This window comes from Otolemur garnettii, unplaced genomic scaffold (assembly GCF_000181295.1).
Source record: "Otolemur garnettii isolate 467f Iridium unplaced genomic scaffold, OtoGar3 scaffold00196, whole genome shotgun sequence".
Lineage (NCBI taxonomy): Eukaryota > Metazoa > Chordata > Mammalia > Primates > Galagidae > Otolemur > Otolemur garnettii.
Genome location: NW_003852591.1, coordinates 971,492 through 981,701, shown reverse-complemented (window position 1 = coordinate 981,701; position 10,210 = coordinate 971,492). Strand labels below are relative to the sequence as shown.

At 39.5% G+C, this 10,210-nt stretch overlaps 1 protein-coding gene across 8 annotated transcripts in view; it reads right to left on the bottom strand.

The window, feature by feature from the left end:
* The window catches only part of SIPA1L1 (signal induced proliferation associated 1 like 1), a 385,188-nt gene that overhangs the window by 336,549 nt on the left and 38,429 nt on the right, over positions 1 to 10,210 (bottom strand). The window contains exon 3 of one of the 8 annotated variants that reach the window (XM_023507646.1): positions 7,435 to 7,506. The exons of the other annotated variants lie outside the window; for them this stretch is intronic. The gene's annotated coding sequence lies outside the window, so the exon portion shown is untranslated. The remainder of the gene's footprint in view (positions 1 to 7,434; positions 7,507 to 10,210) is intronic. 8 annotated transcript variants of the gene reach the window in all.

The window sequence follows — 10,210 nt, the reverse complement described above, 5'->3', positions numbered from 1 at the left end:
AGCTGATATAATAATTAGATCCCCTCCAAAATCAAGAAAGACCTAGAAGATATGAACAGCACTACTGACCACCAGGACCTAACTAACATCCCCAGAAAATCTAACAACTGAACACTGTCGCGACCTGTCGGGCTCCTATGGCCCTGGTCTCGGTTAGCGCAGGAAGGAACCAGGCAAGAGGCAGATTAGAAGTACAAGCTTGTGGAAGGCGGACTAGGACTAGCCCATACTTTCTGGGTAGGCCCGAGCAACTTCTGCACTAGTCTTTTATTGAAATGGAATGATACACGTGAGGGGAGTAATTAACAATGACTACGTGCTGAGGGCACGGGCTCCTTCTCCATAAGGAGCACCTGTGGTCAAGTTGCCCGGGAGTCCACCCCTCAGCTGTAAATCATCTTGCTTAGAGGTCATTTGTCTCTTGGCAGCCTCTACATCTCCCCTCTCTAGTGTATTATAGACATTTTTGGACGGAGAAGGTCTGCTGTTGGTTGTTTTTGTCATCTTTTTCACTGAAGAGCTTTTTTATGTGTGTAAAAGAAACAAAAGGGCACATAAGCATAACAAAAATACACCATTAGAGTTAATTTGGACATAAAGGAAACTCAGCCTCCTCTACAGAACACACATTCCTTTCAGATGCACGAGGTACATTTCCCCAGACAGACAATATCGTGTGTTATAAATAAACCTCAATAAGCCTAAAAGAATCGAAACCTCTGCCCACAAAAGAACTAAATTAGAAATTACTAACACTAGGATACCTACGAAAATCCCAAATGTATGGTGAAAATAAAAGAACACACCTCTAAAGAGGACATGGCTCAAAAATGAAATCAGTAAGGAAATCAGAAAAAATATTTTAAACTGAATGACAAAGGAAAATGTACAAAAATTTGTAGGGTGCAGCTGAAACAAGTTCTTAGAGGAAATCTTACCATTTAAAACACATAATAAAAGAAAATTTGAAAAGATCTACCACACTGACCTAAGAGGTTAGCTGAAGAAACAACAGCAAACTAAACCCCAAATAGAAGCAAGAAAATAATAAAGTCAATAAAACGAAAAACAAACAATAGGAAAAATTACCACAGCCAAAAGCTGAGTCTTTAAAAGTACTATAGCAACAAAACTGACAAATTTCTGGTTAGACCAATCACAGACAAAACGCAAATCATCAATATCAGAAATGGATTTAAAAAAAAACAGATCCTATGAACATTTAAGAAGACTGTAAGATAATGTATAACTTTACGCTAACAAATTCAACAGTATGAAATGGACAAATCTCTTGAGAAACAGAACTATCAAAATTGACACAAGAAAGAGAAAACCTAAGTAGCCCTATACCTTTTAAGGAAATTCACTGTTATGGAAAATATTCCAAAAATGAAAACTCCAGGTCCAGATGGCTTTACTGAAAAATTCTATCAAACATTCAAGAAGAAATAACATGAACTTTACATAAACATTTTCAGAAAATAGAAAAAGATCACTACCCAATTCATTTCATTTTATAAGGCTAGCTTGGTTCTGGTACCAAATAAAAATGAAAAGTACAGATCACTATCTCTCATGAGTGTAAACACAAAAAATCTTCTAGCAGAACTTTACCAAATCAAATCCAATCACGTATAAAAAGGTGTATCATGAGCAAGTACAGTGTATCCCAATAGTGAAAGGTTGGTTTTACACTGGAAAATCAATGTAATAGACCATATTAGACAAATAGAGGAGAAAATTCTCAGGATTCACTCAAACAACACAGACAAGGTATTTCACAAAATCCAACAGCCTTTTGTGACAAAAACTTTCCACAAACTAGGAAGAATAGAAAACTTTCTCAAATAATTAAGAATTACAGAAAAGCCTAAAACCAATATAAAACTTAAAGGCAAAAAAAAAAATTATTTCTTCCTGAGAATAAGAATAAGGCAAGAATGTTATTTTCACCACTAGTCCTAGTCACTGTAGTAAAGAAAAAGACATGAAAGGCATAAAGATCACATATGAAATAAAACCAATCATGTGAACTGTGATTCTCAACCCCCAGGCTGCCGACCAGGGCCAGGAATGGAGCTGCACAGCAGGAAGTCAGCTAGTGAGCACGTGAAGCTCTGTCTGTATTTACAGCAGCTCCCAGCACACCATCACCTCCTGTCAGATCAGGGCAGTATCAGATCCTCATAGGAGCACAAATCCTACCGTAAACTGCACACGCAAGGGATCCAGGCTGCACGTTCCTTATGAGATAGGATTTGTGCTCCTATGAGAATCTAATGCCTAATGAGAGGTGTAGCTGAGGTGCTGATGCTGGGGAGCGACTGCAAATACAGATTATCGTTAGCAGAGAGGCTTGACTGTACAGAGACCGTAATAAATCCACTGCCTGCAGACTCTTAGCCCACCCCACCCCAGTCTGGGGAAAAACTGTCTTCCATGACACCAGACCCTGATAGCAAAAAGGTTAGGGACTGCTGATGTAGAAAACTCCAGAGAATCTACAAAACTACAGTATTAGAATAAATTTAGCAAGATACCAGATACAAAGTTGATGTAAAATAATCAAGTATATTATTACACATAGCAATAATAAGAAAATAAAATTATTTAAATAATCCTACTCATGGGCATATAAATATATATACATATGTGTGTGTGTATATACATATATACATATAAATATATACATACGTATACATACAGGGTGTCCATAAAGTTGGTGTGCAACTTACTGTGTTAAGCTATTTTAAATAACACACGAACTAAACAAAGAAAGAGGGCAACACAGAATCTAGGAGATGGAAGGTACATCAGAGAAAAAAGGCCAAGAGCCTCTGCAAGATGGTAGAGGAGTCTCCACAGTCCCAGCTACTGGGGAGGCTGAGGCAAAGAATCGCCTGAGCCCAAGAATCTGGGGTTGCTGTGAGCCGTGATGATGCCAAGGCACCCTACTCTGTCTCAAAAAAATATTTTTTTAACAAAATTTGGTTTCTCTAAATGAGTTCATGTAGAAAATCAGTTTGAACACTTTAGAAAGGTATGTAAATGATTATAGAAAATGTACACACTTATAAATTGAAGAACAAGTGTTTCAATAAAAGCTTTTAGCGGAAGTTAAGACTGTATCAAATATCTGATGGTCCTGACAAATACTGCAAATGGCAATTAAGCAAAAATATTTTTTTCAAATATATTTACATCAGTCTCAAAACATTTACCATGTGCCCAGAAGACCTTTCAACCCACTATCACAGGCATTCTATTTCAGTATTTTCAAATTCTACGTTAAGAGCCCCAAAGACTAGTTCCTCACGTCCGTAGCAGAAATACCCTGAACACAGTCCACTCACTTCCAACATGATGACTCTAAACTCCTCTCCACTTGGTCTCTAGGGAATTAATTACAGTAGAAAGGTGACCACCCAAGGGACTGCAACGAAATGGTCAACATAAGGCGCTGGGCCTGTGAGCTTATAGGCACGTGGGCTGTACTTTCTTGTATAGCTTTTAGCAGAGAATACCATAGGAAACATACATAACCAAAACAGTAAAAGCATACATGCAGTAGTACCATACAAAATCAATACATTCACTGTTTTCTCACGGTTTAATCATTCTTTCTGAAAAAAGAGTCAGTCTTGGGCTGTTTCTTATTACGAACGTTAAGTGGAGACAGCACCCTCAATGTGGCTACAGCACTCATCACACCTGGACATTTTCCCACAGCAAAAGACTTCCACTACATTATCAGATGCCTGACATCCTCTCCTGGAGTCTCAGCAGGGTCTGTGTCATCCTCACTTGCTTCTTCCACTTCATCAGCTGCTTCCTGTGCTTTAATGCTGGTCTGTACTTCAGTCAGTATCGCTTGGAAAATTCCCTCTGGGTCAGGTTCATTACAAGTTGCCACCTTATCACCCACTGCAACAAAATCTTCTAAATCTACTCCTCTGATGGAGTTGAAACACATTCTTCTCAGTGGAATGGAAGAATGGAAAAGCAAATATCCAATGTACTCAACACTAATATGAAGATAATACATGCCCACATAAGAGAAAAACTCAATTCAAGTTGGGGGGAGGGAGATTACGAGAGAGGGAGAGGGGAGGAGAGGAGGGGACTGGAGTGCTCCCACTCTGTGGGCACAATGTAAGGGTACACACCTTTTAGGTGCAGGACACTACAAGAGGGACTCTACCTACCATATGCAAATATTGTAACCTAGTTGTTTGTACCCTCAAGTTAAACTGAAAAAATAAATAAAATAAACAAAATCTGCTCTTTGAATTCTGCCAGAGGAGGACTGTCTGATGGGGCCAAACATCCAAACATCATGCCCTTGGGTTGTGACAAATACAACTTTCTTCAAACACTTGTGTATTGTTTCTGGCTGAACTTTATTCCAAGCAGAACTGATCCAGAGGACAGCATCCAGAGCAGTAACTGATACAGCAGATGAAGGTGCTTTCACAGGCAGACCACAGGTTTGACCCACTGCAGGAGCTGGGCTTGAGAGTGCATTTTAAATGTTTTGATGATGCCTTGATCAAGAGGCTGGATTTCTCAGGATGTGTTTGTTTTTGTTTTGGGAGGAGGGGGTTTGAGTGAGACTCCGTCACTGAGGGCAGTGTGCTATGGCATCACAGCTCACAGCAACCTTAAACTCTTGGGCTTGAGCAATCCTCTTGCCTCAGCCTCCAAAGTAGCTGGGACTACCAGCCCAGCTAGTTTTTCTATTTTAATAGTAGAGATGGGGGTCTCACTCTTGCTCAGGCTGGTCTCAAACTCCCAAGCTGAAGCAATCCACCTGCCTCAGCCTCCCAGAGTGCTAGAATTACAGGCATGAGCCACTGCGACCAGCCTGAGGTCATGTTTGGAAACAGGAATTCCAGTGTCACCTTTGTGAGATGATTCACTTGCAGGTAGCCAAGATAGCTGTCTGCTGTCAATAGAACAGACTTTTTCCTTCTTCACTTCTTGGTTAATAACCCTCACACACTCCTCCAATAGGACACTAGTCACATTTATTTGATGTCCAAGTGACGGGGAGGTCTTCCGGCTCCGATTTCCCAATCTCCAAGGGCTTTGGTTTCTCTGACTGAGCTAGTGCAAAGCAGAACTATGAAGCATTCTTTGGAAAGTTTTCCACTCTTATATCTGTCGCTCTTCGTGACTAGGTTCCTGTTAGTCATTACCTTGAAAAAGAGTCTGTACTCATCAGTGTTAAAGATGTCCTCATCTTTCAGTCCTCCGGCAAAGTCTGGAAACTTTTTGATGAACTCTTCCACAACTTCTACTGGAACTTTATTGGATTCATCACACAAGACTTTCTGGGAGATCTCATGTTGCAACTCTACTCTGCCACCTCGAATCCCTCTATAAACTTTTTAGCTCCAAATCATCACCTGAGGATTCAGGTGTTAACTGCCCTCACTGGTTTGAACCAGCTTCATGTGGCTGCAATGACTTCATGAAGGGAAGTTTCCCACCTTCTCTGCTGTTGGTCTCTGCTTTCCTCTCCATGTACTCATGTTTATGTTTTTGGATGCTGCTAACTATGGTCTTGCTAACACAAAAATATTCTGTCATCTTTCTTTAGCTCCTGCTTTCCAGAAAATACAGAAGATCAACCTTTTCCTTCAATGTCAGCTCTCTGAGTTCTTTCCTTTGGGCCATCATGTCTCAATTAACTAAAATTTTTCAGTAACTGTAGAATGACCTACAATACAGATCACTTCATGCTGAAAAACTCTTCCGCAATACATGATAAACAACAGGACCTTAGGCCTAATCCAACATGCGGTAATAACAAAACATGAAAAGAGAATTTATACTAAAAGAAAAAACCATAAGACAAAGGGGCAAAGCCAACACCTTCTACCCCTTAGTGTAGAAGAGACTCAACTGGTCAAGGTATAGAGGGTAGATTAAGATTGTGTATCACAGTCCACGTGGTCAAGAGACAACTTACTGAGGGCATCAATACACAGAGGTCAGTCTTCCACTGAGTACACGCAGACCATGTCTACTCTATGAAAATTAAGTCAACTGGATATTCAACAGTCAATGCAGGGAGGTGGTCAGCTATAGAGGTTCTGCTATAATTATTAGAATTAACATAAGTGTATCTTTTACAAAACAGCTTTCAAGTCACAAAGATACCAGGAAGGGAGTGAAGAAAGGAGAAAGAAGAAGATATGGTAAGATTTTGAAAACTATATATTTATATTTTAAAACACATTTTTAAACCCATTCCTTTAGATGTTAGGTGGCGAACTATCTGGAAAACCAAAAAACTACTTACATCCAATCAGAAACATTTCAATTAATTGGAAAATACTACTATACCAGACACTCAGGGGAACTCTACAGGTGTTTTTAAAGGAGCTGCCATCCTATGTGGCAACTTCTCTCTGAAGACGGAGGCAGCCCAGGTCCTCATTTCTGTGTTTATAAAGCGTCATCTGCGATCGTGCAATTGAATATTACAGTCACCCCAGGCCATTCGGTGTTTAGAAAGAGATGCTTATGGCAATATCCTGCCAAACAGCCATAATACCACCTAAGCCTGGTTCAACTGCTGCCTGAACGAACTTGTCAGGGTTACACTGAACTGTAAATGCAAAACAAACACTAGGCCAAGGAATGTGGTGTTGACACACTGAGGGAGGAATAGAAATTCCTGACATAATGCTCCCTAGTCACCGGGACAGGATGCACACGAATATTTAAATTCTACATGCTAAAAAATTTAATGTAGAACCCAGATAAAATTAACAAATTGTAAATTTGGGGGGGAAAAGTGAATTCCTCTAAAAGGAGTGCCGTCTTAAAAAGCAGCCTTTTATAGGTGGCAATGAGGGACGATGCTGTTTCTGGATTCATCCCAATAAATGAATCTGGGTACAGGACAAAAGAAGAAACTGAGAATTTTGTCCAAAGGTATTGTTTAGAGCAGACTGCCCTAGGTTTGGTATGATTCTATCCGTATCAATAGCAACTAGTAATCACTGCTACCCAGCCGCTTCCTGTGATCTACACCCTATTTGTGGTGTCAGACAAGCCCACACAGGAAGGTGAGCAAACTCTCTCATTCTCTTCTATCAGCCAATCATCAAATACATATTAGCCAAAAATACCTCCTTCAAAAAATGAAAACCAGGAGTAAGACAGTATGATAACATCTGGACTGTGATTTACAATAATTACTAACCCCTTAATAAAGAGTTCTGCCAGTAAGTCTGAGAATCTAGCAGCAGGTTTGTTTCAACCATTCAGCAACAGTATTTCAAGCTTAAGAGGCATTAAGGAGACTGGGTAAGATTAAGAAGCTGATACCATTGTGTGGCCTCCAGACTACGCCACTTAGAATGGCTTTATCATTCAAGTGAAATGTGACACAAAGGTAGACAAAGAAAGGTGAAGCCATACCTTTGCTGAAACTCCAATTATAATGAGTACTACTGAGAAATGGCTATAGCTCCTTAAAACACTCAATTATGCCTGTAAAAACAATAATAAGAACATTCTAATGTGCTTAAAATCTGAGGCTGATTTCTGATACATCTGTCATGAATAATAACTTGTCCTGGAAATGCTCCCCTTGTTACTCAAGGTGAGAGGAAGCATTACTAGAATCCCATTTTGCAATTCATGTGGATTACCTACCCCTGCTGAATATTCTCACAAATATTTTTTATTCATATTAATGTCACTCAGGATGATGGCTCATTGACTATAAAGTGAACTATGCAATCTAGTACCATTTTACCAGTGAGGAAACAGCATTATTTCTTAAGGTCATCCTGTTAGTTAATAAGTAGAATCCAAGCAATCCTAGCACTCTGGGAGGCCAAGAAGGGAGGACAGCCTCGGGTCAGGAGTTCAAGACCAGCCTGAGCAAGAGTGAGACCTCCACCTCTACTGAAAATAGAAAAATTAGCCGGGCGCAGAGACGCACACATGTAGCCACAGCTACCTGGGAGGCTGAGGCAGGAGAATCACTTGAGCCCAGGACTTTGAGGTTGCTGTGAACTATGATGATGTCCCTGCACTCTAGATAAATAAATACATACATACATACATATGTCTGTATGTAAATGAATGAAGGAATAAATAAATAAACTGAAATTGAATTCAAGATCAACTCCCCATTTAGTAGCCCTTTTCACTCAAAAATGTCATTCTTATTATTAAACTCAATAAATATCTGCCTTTCTTATACATTAGTATATTACTTTTATTATAACTACTTTCTATAAAATAGCTACTCCAGAGCATAAACTATTTCTCCATATCTTAAGTTATTATTACTGGTATTAAAAAGCAAACCATACCAATGTAAGTAATTTAGAAAGTAAACCATGGTGTCACAGATACAAGGGACCATCTCTGATTCAGCGAAATCCTACAGGACTGTTTTGCCTCAAAGGTGGAAGGAAGCAAGACCTTTGAATCCTGGCTCCACAACTGACCTTCAGCAAGAGATCTGACCTCTGCTTCTCCACTTCTAAATTCTTAACCTGGACAGCACCACCAATTTCACTGGCTTACAGAGAGGAAGAAAAGAGACCATGTATGTAATAAGCTCTTAGCACACATGTGTATAGGCTCCAGTGCCCTCCATAGCTAAGTAGTGGCCATGACTGCTGCATTGTTATTATTGAAGGGCAAGTATATAGCAATCACACTAAAGGAGCTAAACTTAGGCAACACATATACCAGTCTTTAAAAGTCTATCAAAATAGTGAAAGGGGAATACCACAAAAGTAAACAAATGTGCAAAAATCTTATGAAGGCATCTGCTCTCTTTCTGCGCCGCCATAATGGTGCCCGTGAATGTCCTGGCGGATGCTCCTTAGAGCACCAGCAACGCAGAAAAGAGGTAAACGCAGGTTCTCATAAGAATGTGCTCCGAAGTCAACATCAGGTTTCTAACTGTGATGATGAAGCAGGGTTACATTGGCAAGTTTGAAATCACCAATGTTCACAGAGCTGGGAAATTGTTGTCCACCTCACAGGCAGGTTAAACAAGTATAGACTGATCAGCCCCAGATCTCAAATGCAACTCAAAAATCTGGAAAAACGGCAGAAGAATCTGCTCCCATCCCACCAGTTCGGTTTCATTGTGTTTACAACTTCAGGGGGCATCGTGGACCACAAAGGAACAAGAAGAAAACACCTGGAGAGAAAATCCTGGGATTCTTTCTCTAGGGACGTAATACATACTTAAAAATAAAATGCCTCAAAGAACAAAAAAAAAGTTTGTTCAAAAACAGTCTAGTATACTTTACAACAATGAAAAGAAGTCCAAGCTCAATGCTGACTTGAGGAGAAAAGGTTTAAGATTTCCTTTCATAAGGAAAAGACATTTACTACTTAACCCTCAATATCTTGGAGATAGAATAAATCTATTATAAGTAACTAATTTTTTAATAAGAAAGAGCTAAGAGGGCCGGGCGTGATGGCTCACATCTGTAACACTAGCACTATGGGAGGCCAAGGCAGGTGGATTGCCTGAGCTGACAGGTTCAAGACCTTTGAAATCAGCCTGACCCAGAGCAAGACCTCGTCTCTAAAAATAGCCGGGCACTGTGGTGGGCGCCTGTAGTCTCAGCTACTTGGGAGGCTAAGGCAAAAGAATTGCTTGAGCTCAAGTTTGAAATTGCTGTGAGCTAGGATGCCACAGTACTCTAACAAGGGCTATAAAGTGAGACTCTTGTTTCAAAAAAGAGAAAAAGTTAAGAAGTTATAAGTTTTTATAAGTTTTAAAGTTTTTAAAGTTTTTATAAGTTTTATAAGAAGTTATAAAAGCAAAAAGTTAAGAATAGGCTTAATGACCATCAATATGGGAACTGATAGAAAAAACCGATGCACTATTTAAAGACTCAGAGGGATTTACACACCCTAATGCAGAGTGACCTAAGACATGTTGTCAGGTTTTTAAAAAGGCACAGACACATAAAGTAATACTATTTATGTTAAGACAAACAAAAACCTTATATTTTATATATACACTTTTTTAGGCACGTCAATGAAAACATAAAGGATCAAAAGTAAGCAACTAACGGTGACCTCTGGACATTACTCTGCATAATTCCGTGTTACTTTACTATTTCAGTGAGACTGTATTTGTACTTTACTTTTATAATATTTATGAATTCCAAGAAAAGTTAGCCAATAAATGCATGGTGGAGGGAGAGGGATT